The sequence below is a fragment of the Pteropus vampyrus genome, unplaced genomic scaffold (assembly GCF_000151845.1).
Source record: "Pteropus vampyrus isolate Shadow unplaced genomic scaffold, Pvam_2.0 Scaffold275, whole genome shotgun sequence".
Taxonomy (NCBI): Eukaryota; Metazoa; Chordata; class Mammalia; order Chiroptera; family Pteropodidae; genus Pteropus; species Pteropus vampyrus.
In genome coordinates, this window is record NW_011889056.1 from 1,734,173 (window position 1) to 1,745,128 (window position 10,956).

General features: G+C 37.8%; 2 pseudogenes; one reads left to right on the forward strand and one right to left on the reverse strand.

Annotated features, from left to right (window-relative positions):
• Positions 1 to 3,172: 3,172 nt before the first annotated feature.
• LOC111729680 lies at positions 3,173 to 3,291 on the reverse strand (annotated as a pseudogene).
• Positions 3,292 to 6,346: 3,055 nt separating this feature from the next.
• On the forward strand, positions 6,347 to 6,961 carry LOC105302545 (annotated as a pseudogene).
• The last annotated feature ends 3,995 nt before the right edge of the window (positions 6,962 to 10,956 follow it).

Here is a 10,956-nt window from a genome sequence, read left to right on the forward strand (position 1 = left end):
ATACTAGACCCTTATCAGTATATGCTTTACAATCATTTTCTCCCGGTCTATGGCTTGTCTTTTAATTTTCTTAATAGTATCTTTTGAAGGGCAAAGGTTTTGAATTTTTATGAAGTCTAAATTGACCATCAACATAAGGGTTTAATTCTGGATTCTATATTCTGTTTCATTGATCTATATGTGTATCCTGATGCTGATACTATACTTGATAATTGCTTTATAATAAGTTTTGAAATTAGGAAGTGAATGTTCTTCCACTTTCTTCTTATTTTTTAATACTGTTTTGGCTATTCTGGATCTTTGCATTTCCAGATAAATTTTAGGATCAACTTGTAAATTTCTGCCAAAAAAACCCTGCTGGAATTATAATAAGGAATGCGTTTAAAATCCATGAACATGAAATGCCTATCTATTTATTTAGATCTTCTTTGTCTTTCCTCAGTAATATTGAGGAAAGCACACATCTTATATTCCTTTTGATAAATTTATTCCTAGGTGTTTTATTTTTTTAATGCTATTATGAATAAAAAAATTTTAATTTTATTTTTGAAATGGTCATACTGGTATATAGAAATACAATTGATTTTTAAAAAGAAATTTCTATTTTGGAATAACTTCAGATTTTTGGAAAGGTTGCAAAGATAGTATAGAGAGTTCTCACATTCTCCTCACCCAGTTTTTCTTACCATTAACATCTTACATTACCATGGTACATTTGAAAAAATAAGAAATCCACATTATTACATTACTATTAGCTAAATTCCAGACTTGGAGGTCACCATGTTTTCCTCACTAGTGTCCTCTTTCTGTTCCAGGATCCCTTCCAAAAAATGACATCACATTTAGTCACCATTTATCTGTAGTGTCCTCTCATCTGTGACAGTTCTCATTCTTTCCTTGTTTCTCATGACATTGGAAGTTTTGAAGTATAGGCCAGATATTTTGTAGAATGCTCTTTTATTTGGGTTTGTCCGATATTTTTATTATCATTAGATTGGAGTTATTGGTATGGGGAAGAATAATGCAAAGGTGAAGTGCCCTTCTCATCACTTCACATCAGTGTTATATACTATCAACATAACTTATTAGTGGTGAGGTTAACCTTCATCATCTGGCCAAGATAGTGTTTTCTCAGTTTATGTAAAGTTGCCTCTCCTTCTATATATATTCTATTCTTTGTAAGCAAGTCACTAAGTCCAGTCCATCTTTTAGTCAGGTTGTTTGTTTTCTTATTGTTAAGTTTTAACAGTTCTTTGTATATTTTGCTTAATAGTCTTTTAGCAGATGTGTCTTTTACAAATATTTTCTCCTAGTCTGTGGCTTGTCTTTTCATTATCTGAATTTAGCTTATCTCTTGCAGAGCAGACGTTTTTAATTTTAAGAATGTTTGCATCTATGTTCATGAGAATCTATGTTCATGAGAGACTGGTCTGTAGTTTTTGTTTGTTTTTTGTTTTTATTTTTGGATGGGGGACATCTTTGTCTGGTTTTGTATTAGGATAATGCTGGCTTCATAAAATGAGCAGGATAGTATTCTGTCTTCTATTTTCTGAAAGAGATTGTTTTCAATTGGTATTATGTTTAACTTAAATGTTTGGTAGAATTCCTGAGTGAAACCATCTGGCCTGGAGTTTTCTTTTTTGAAAAGTTTTTAACTACAAATTCAACTTCTTCAGTAGATGTTGGACTATTCAGGGTATCTACTTTTCCCTAACTTAGGTGTTTCTTTTTTCTTTTTTCTTTTTTTTTTTTTATCATTTAAGGAATTGGTCCATGTCATCTAAATTATCAAATGTATGGACATAGACTGTTTGTAGCATTCCATATATTATTGTTTTAATGTCTGTGGGGCCAGTAATGACATATCTTGTTTTAGTCCTCATATTGATATCTTGTGTCTCCTCTCTTTTGTCTTATTTCCTTACTTAGCCTGGCTAGGGTTTTTTTTTTTTTTCAATTTTATTGATCTATTCAAATAATCAGATTTTAGTTTCATTGATTTTCTCTATTGCTTTCCTGTTTTCAGTTTTATTGATTTCTGCTCTAATTAAAATTGTTCTACCTGCAATTCCAAATTTTGATGTTTTATTTTCATTTTTGCATAGTTAAAAATATTTAATTTTTTTCCTTGACTCATTGTTCTTTAAATTTCATTATGTTATAATTAAATGCTTCACATGCTATTCTAAAAGAGATTTGTGATTTTCTGCTTCTGTCTGTCTGTCACCTTACTCAAAGTTTTGTATATTTTGTCTTTTAGTTTCTGGTAGAAGAACTCCTTTCAACATTTCTTTTAATGCAGGTCTTGTGGTAGTAAATTCTCTCAGCTTTTATTTGTCTGAAAAAGTCTTTATACTTCATATCCAAAGGATAACTTTGCTGTACATATTATTCTTGGTCAGTGTTTTCTTTCTTTTAATATTTTAAATATATCATTCCACTCTCTTCTTGCCCATCAGGTTTCTGCTGAGAAATCTGATGACAATCTGATTTTTTTTTGTATGTTACTGTCTTTTTTCCCTTGTTGCCTTGAAAATTCTTTGTTTATCATTAAATTGTGACTGTTTTAATATAATGTGTCTGGGAGAAGGTCTTCTGTGTTGAGATAATTAGGTGTTTTGTTAGCTTCTTGTACTTGAATGTCCAGTTCCTTCCCTAGATTTAAGAAGTTCTCATCAATTATTTCTTAGAATAAACTCTCTGTTCCCTTCTCCTTCTCTTCTTGTGGGATACCAATTGTCCTTATGTTGCCTTTTCTAGAGGAGTCAGATAGTTATAGAATTCTTTAATTTAAAAAAAATTAGTTTTCTTTCCTCTTGCACCTGAATCATTTTTAGATGTCTATCTTTGAGCTTGTTTATTCTCTCTTTCATATGATCTGCTCTATTTCCAGTTCTTTGGAATGCATTCTTATTTATTGAGTTCTTCAGCTCCAAGATTTCTGTTTGCATCTTTTTTATAGTTTCTTTCTTTCTTTTTTAAACTACCTTACTTACTTACTTACTTACTTACTTACTTACTTACATTTACTTACTTACTTACTTACTTACTTATTTATTTATTTATTTATTTATTTATTTATTTATTTATTTATTTAAGGCGAGGTAATCCTTGGTTGACTTCACAGATTGCAAGGACCTCGTCAGCTTACAATCCCTTACTTTTTTTTTTAAGCCTACAGCACCTGGTCTTCCTAGGCGGTCTCCCATCCAAGTACTAACCAGGCCCGACCCAGCTTAGCTTCCAAGATCAGACAAGATCGGGCTTGTTCAGGGTAGCATGGCTGTAGACCTTTTTTATAGTTTCAATCTCTTTGGTAACTTACTCCTTCTGTTCATTATTTTTATTCTTGAGCTCATTGAACTGCCTTTCTGAGTTTACTTGTATCTCATTGAATTTTCTCATGACTGCTATTTTGAATTCTCTATCATTTAGATCACAAAGGAGCATGCACCCTTACTACTTTTTCAATAGATTGGAATAGGCTTTTAGGGCTCCAAAGGACCTTCCCGGCAGCCAAGTGAGAGCACAGGAACAGTGGGCGTATTCTGCAGTTACTTACGTATTGCTTCCACACTGTTGAAACAGAAGTAGAAAAGAATATCCCCCAAATTCCACCCATTTTGAGGCACTTAAGTCATAGTAATAACTATCCACATACCCCCCAAAAATGCAAAACAAAAATCTCCCCCCAGACTATGTCCTTAAATCTCATCCTCAAATATTAGTACAGTATACAACTTCAGCCTAAAGGATGCATTTTCCCAAAGCTGAATGATTGAGAATGAGATTTTACTCTGAAGGGTTCTTGTTATCACTCTTGGAATTGTAAAAATAAATAAATAAAATTAAATTAAAAAAAGAGCTAAGTCAGTTTGCATATAACACTTGGATGAAAAAGCCTTGGAAATTTAGTGTTTTAAAATGGAATGCCACCCTGCTTTTGGAGAACGACACTGTCTTGCATATACATGATCACACACCGCCAAAGAACCATGATGATTTTACATATTTGAGGTAAATAAGAGTTGCAGAAAGATCCCTACCCACTATAAATAAAAGTGGTCACATGGGTTATGGGTAGCTCAGAATAGAACAGGAAATGTGAATTCCAATGCACACTTGACACACTTGCGTTGGTCACCCCATTCCCCTCCCTGTAACATGACCTTGCACTAAACACATTTGCAATGCTGCTATCTGAGTAAAGAGTGCATCCAAGATGATTCCTGTAGACTCACTGTCTGGTGGGCCGCATACTACGCACACTGTCAATTTCAAATGACATGCTGGCAAGGCATCTGAACTTCAAGCGTGGCCTGAGGGTTTATGAATGGGAAGTTGGTTTGGAGTTTACAGTTGGGAGGCTGAGAGTTGAAAAGGCAGAATGGTCACAGAATAGATCAGAGAATGATGAGACAATCTCAGTCTGGAGTATTTTAGTTGTATCTGGAGTATTTTAAGGAGAGTGTCTTGGTAACAAAGGTGCACAGGGTGAATGAGGCAAGCAGGCAAACCTCCATTCCCGTCATGATGTTTAGTTAAGGTGGAATACATATTTCCACATCTAATTTTACTACCTCCCCAAATCCTACTGAAATTATTATAAAATGATATTTAGAAAGATTGGAAAAGCAGGAAAGGAGGCAACAAGTAAATTTTGAATACCGAAAAGCAGATGTATGAGTAGTAATTGACTTAGTAGACCCAAAGCCACAAACTAGGAATCCTAAGCCCTAAGCAGGAAAAGCCAAAAACCATCTTGATTTACCACTGTCCTGCGGCCCCCCGCCCCCAGAAGGATCTTAAAAGTCTGAAAAAGGTAATTCTGGGAGTGGAGGTGAAGGGGATGGGTGCCAAAATAATGAGGGTTGTTTAAAAACTGTTGAAGTAGATTCATTTCCAAATCCCCTCCTGCAGCTGATGCCTGACTGTACTGAGAGGCTGGCCTTTCCCTGACCTGATAGATCTGGAGAATTGTTCCCAGATCTATCTGGGAGAGGGTAAAGCAGAGGGTCTCTAGACTGGGAGTCCCCAAACCCAACGGAAGGCTGGAGCATCATATTGAAAACAGAGGGGTTAAGTGGAGATATGTATCTTGAAAGCTATAAACTCCCAGGCTTCTCTGACTCTACCTGACCCTAAAATTCTGGCTGCTGCAAGAGTCTTTTGTGAGCCATTTGTCCAACCCAAGAGAAAAATATCTAAGGATATTGACAATGAAGAGTCCCTCAAAATGGTCCAGCTGGATAACTCTACAGTGAAGCTCATCTTTATACTATAAGATGGAGGAAAAGGAATAGGAGGAGACGCATCCAGTTGAAGATGTTTATTTTTAGAATGGGAAGGGAGAACTGAGCATGTTTGTTACTGCAGGGAAAGGGGCCAGTCAAAGAAGAGGGGCAGCTAGAGATTCTGGAGAGAGGAAGTAATTGATAGAATGAGGCACCTAGGGAGGCAGGATGGGATGGAATCTAGAGCATGAGTGGAAATAATAGCTTGAGGCAGAATGAAGAATACCTTTAGCCCCCACTGGGATAGGATGAGAAGAGATGAGATTTGGGTGAAGACAATTCAATCCATTATTGTTTGGCAACTGGTATATCCAAGGCATTCTGTTAGTTAGCATTCACTCATCCATCTATTCATTCATCCAACATTTTTTGGAGCAATGACTGTATTCCATGCCATTGAACACAAGAAGATGAATCAAACAATATCCCAGTCCCCCAGGAGCTCACAATCATGGAGTGAAAGCTGATCTATGACAACAGGACAATAAGGGCTGAGAAAACTGAGCGCAGTGGAGGCAAAACCACCCAGAAGTAAGCCAGGACACCTCCAGCTCCCATGCTGGCTGCCTGACTGGGTGCCCCTCCCCCTCCACTAAAAAGGGCCAGACCCTGCAGGAGAGCATGGGGCCTGCTTACCAGAGTCCAGCCCTGTCCCTCCCAAGGGCACTTTGAGCTGGGCACAGCATCTGGCCTGGGTGGAACCGATTTGGCGACTTCTACCAGGGCCGCCTCTGACCCAGCAGGGGTGCTGGGGAAGGGGCTGTGGGTCTCTTGGTTAGGTTAGCGGTACTGAGCTGTAGTGCTACAGTGGGTTAATAACAGGAGAGTGCTTGGCTATGCATCAGCATCTTTGCTTGGGAGTGCTTGAACTGGCTCCTGGTTTGTTAGTGAAAGTGGAACCGAGCCTTAATCAATTGCACTGAATTTAGAATATTCTGGATAAACTGAGAAGATGCCAAGAAACAATCCTCTCTCTATTAGGCTCTTCCATCCGAACCCTCCCCTACACACACACATACCCCAGGAGGAGCCTGGACACAGGACATTTTAGGAAGTCATGATTTTCAAAGCTAATTATGAAAATGTTTGTCATTGGAATCAGTGATGTGACAAATGGTGGGAAGACAACACTGACTAAAAATTTGCAGAAACACCTCCCAAACTGCAGTGTCATACCTCAGGATGATTTCTTTAAACTGGAGTCTGAGATACAGATAAAAATGGATTTATGCAGTATGAGGTGCTTGAAGCACTTACCATGAAAAATAATGATGTCCACCATTTCTTGCTGGATAGAAAGCCCCAAATGCTCTCTGATATCAACAGACTGGGGAAACACTGAGGAAATTCCCATATTAATCATCCAAGGTTTCCTTTTCTTTAATTATAGGCCCCTTGATACTATATGGAATAGAAGCTACTTTCTGACGATTCCATATGAGGAACCTAAGAGGAGAAGTAGTAGTAGTACAGGGGTCTGCAAGCCCTCAGATATCCTAGACTACTTCGATGGCCACATGTGGCCCATGTATCTAAAGCACAGACGAGAAATGGAGGACATCATATGGGAAATTGTTTACCCAGATGGAGTAAAATCTGAAGAAAGCCTCTTTTCACAAGTGTATGAATATCTAAGACAAGAACTAGCAAAGCAAAAATGTCAGCAGGTACATTTGTGCACACATGAGAGGGTGTCTACTTTGTCTAGTGATTGTTATTTAGAGCGTAGGACCACTATTGTTTATTGTTTATCATTGACTGTAGTCCCAAAAAAGCCTTGTGAAAATTTTATAAGCTATATAACAGCATAATAATGTAAAGATTATATTTTACAAGCCATTTACTATGGCTTTATAACAATTGAATACTTATATTTTGAGGGACAGGTGAATTTACTACTTTCTAAAATTTATTAATACTTCGTTTTTATATAAAATGTAGTAGTGATACCCATATTTCTGCATTGCACTACACTTGTCTAAAGATGCCTAGAAATCTATAAAATTGGACTATATTTCTTAGAGTTAGTGTTTTATCCATAGATTAGTTTTGTAGGCCAAAAATATAGGTTACCATCACATACCAATGCCCCTATTTCTTGCATATAATGGCATAACCAGGAGTAGCAGTCACATTAAATAAATCAACAATTCTCTACAGTAAAACAAACAAACAACTGAGCACAGGGGGTTATGGGAGCACAGAACAAGGGAATTAAGAGTAAAGGGAATTAAGCTGGTATGAAAATGCCTATAGAACAATGCATAGACTGCTTTGTGGGTTCAAGGGCAGAGAGATCTCATCCAGCAGGGCTGATCTGCGATGGCTTCAACGTGCAGTGTTGGAGGTGGGTTGTGCGTGCCCACCAAGAAGTGGAAACAAATGCAAAGATCCAGAGACAGGAAATTGCAAGACAACATGTTCAGGGAAAAGAGAGAGAGAGAGGTCCTGGTTAAACACAGAGTATGCCAAGGTCAGTAGTGGGAGGAGCAGTTAGAAAACAGGAATAGGATGAGATACAAAAATGTCATTGAGGCACCATCACAAAATGCAACTGTGCTAAACTAATGGACTGTGTAAAAAACACCAGACTGGGAAATGAAAACTTGGTTTCATTCTAGGCCCAGCTCTGACACCAACTTGCTTTTGGTATGGTATGTGGTGACTCAGTTAATGTCTCTGAACATTGGTTTCTTCATCTGTCGACTGGTAGCAATGATACCTTCTCTGCTTATCTCATGGGGTTGCTGTGAGAAGCATATGAGTCTGTGCACATGAAGACATCTTTTAGCAAGTCTTTAAAGTGGTGGTGCACACAGGTAAAGGCTTGTTATTGAGGAAATACATGTCCCAGGAACACAGCATGAACTGAGTAAGCAGGGGGGAAAAATTGCTGAAATATTCTGCTATGAGAATCTAACAGGTTTCCAAAACTAGTTGTTAGGTAACATGGGGAATGAATGAACAAGCTCCTATCAATTTGGAACTTCTATACATCAAATTTATATACAATATAAATAGATTTGTACTGTCTTGGCAGCCTACTGATAATTGTAAAACAGGAATTATTCTTTTAGAAATGTAACTGCTTAAGAGGACAGACAAAACCAAGTCTCCTATGTACGTCATTCATTGACTACTCTGCAGTACACAGTAACGGTGAGACAACTACAATTTCTGCCCTCAAAGCTACTGCCGTCAACCATGGGAGACAGACTTCAACAGACAATTGTAATACCAGGGGAGTATAAGCAGTCTGTGGGAGCTCAGAACTAGGTTACCTAAACCAGCCTTTTGCAGCAGAGATCATATTAATATGACGCAGTATTACTGCCTCATTTTTGAGATGAGGAAACAGACTTAGCAAGTGACAGAGCCAGTCCTATAATCCAGGTCTTTTAAATCTGGGTCCAGGACTTTTTCTACCTCACCAAAGCTGCCTCTTTTATTTTGTAAATATGTTAGGCCTAATGCATATGGCAGAAGATAAGTGATTTTATGGGTCCCTGCCAACCTTAGACTGCCTACTCCTTTCTAGTGATGGAAATGTTGTGGTTAGAGCACCTCCATGTGTCCAAAAAGTTATATTTCATATATAAAATAATAATAGCAGTAAAGGTCTTCAACTTTTAAGTTCCTTTTGAAAGTTCTTCAAGATGTCAGGAGTGTATATGTGTGTATGCACATGTGCCCTCGTGGCGTGCGGGTGCGTGTGGCATGCACACTTGCATACATATCTGGAGCTGAGAGTGTTGGAAAACATTAGCTCCTACATTTTCAACAAGTCTAGGTAGAGAGAAAATGGAAAGTGAATCTCCTTCCTACCAAAAAAAAAAAAAAAAAAGGAACTTACCGAAGAAAACAGGTGAAAATAACCAATGACAAAAAAGAAAGAGTTCTCAGAAGATACCAGGAAACTGGTGTCTTCTGGCCATGTTTACTACTTTATTGGCAGTTCCATCAAAAGTATATGTCGTTTATGATACATCTGATAAGAAGTTAATATCCAAAATACATAAAGAACTCATACAACTCAACAACAACAACAAAAAACAAACAATCTAATTAAAAAATGGGCAGAAGACATGAACAGAAATTTTTCCAAAGAAGAAATACAGATGGCCAATAGACATATGAAAAAATACTCAAGGTCACTAATCATCAGAGAAATGCAACTTAAAACCACAATGAGATATCACCTCACACCTGTCAGAATGGCCATCAATAAATCAAAGAACAAGTGTTGGCGAGGATGTGGAGAAAAGGAAACTCATACACTGTTGGAAGGATTGCGAATTGGCACAGCTGCTATGGAAAACAGTCTGGATATTTCCAAAAAAATTAAAAATGGATATACATTTTGACCAGAAATTGCGCTTCTGGATATTTATCCAAAGAAAATGAAAACAATAATTTGTAAAGATCTATGCAGCCCTATGTTCATCGCAGCACAATTTAAATAGCAAAGATATGGAAGCAGCCTAAACACCCTTCAACACAAGATTGGATAAAGAAGTTATGGTTCATATATACAATGGTCTATTACTCAGCCATTAAAAAAATGAAATCCTATGATTTGCAACAACATGTATGGATCTACAGTTTATAATGCTGAGTGAAATAAGTCAGAGAAAGATAAATACCCTGTGATTTCACTTATATGTGGAATCTAAAGAACAAAAAGAACAAACCAATCAAACACGGACTCACAAATATAGAGGACAATATGCTGACAGACAGAGGGGAGGAGGTGTTGGGGGGCTGAGAGGATGGGGTGAAGTGTTAAAGAAGTACAAATTAGTAGTTGATAGATGATCACGGGGATGGGGAGCACAGCATAGGGAATGCAGTGCCCAGTAAGGTAATGCTAGGTGGAGAGCCAGAGGAGAGAAAGAGGAATTAGGAGGATCATTTTATAAACTATATAAATGTCTAACCAATGTACTGTATACTTGAAACTAATAATAACATTTAAAAAAATATGTAGGGACAGTTGGGGGAATAAGCCAAAACCCTCAGAGTAGGCTGACAGTTTGATAGTTACTCACAAAGTTCGACAGAGTAATTTCTTGAATGGAATACTTCAGCAGCTTTCTAACTCCACTCTCAACCCTCTCTATTCTGTTCTCTACAGAGCTGCCAAATGATCTTTCTGGAAACCAATCAGGTCATTTCACCCTTATGAGCTTAATGACCATATTGGGCTTGCTAATCAACAGAGAAATGCAAATTAAAACCACAATGAGTTATCACCCCACACCTGTCAGATTGTTTATAATCAATAAATCAAAGAGCAGCCTACAAGGTATTCCAAAACCTGAGCATAGCATACCAGATCTTCTGTGTCCTGGCTGCTGCCTGCCTCTTCTCCAGCCACATCAACCATCACTCCCACATTGGCGCCCTACTCTACAGCCATCCATAATGAACTAATTGCAGGTTCCTCCAAATTCCTTAGCCTCTAATCATGCTACAGATCCCTTAACATGCACATGCGCGCGCACACACACACACACACACACGCGCGCGCGCGCGCACACACATATGCACACACTCTTGTCCTCAAGCAGAAAGCCCGATGAATGTAAGGCTGGTTTAACATATGAAAATCAATTCCTGTAATACACCACATGAACAGAATGCAGGGGCTGGGGAACCTCAT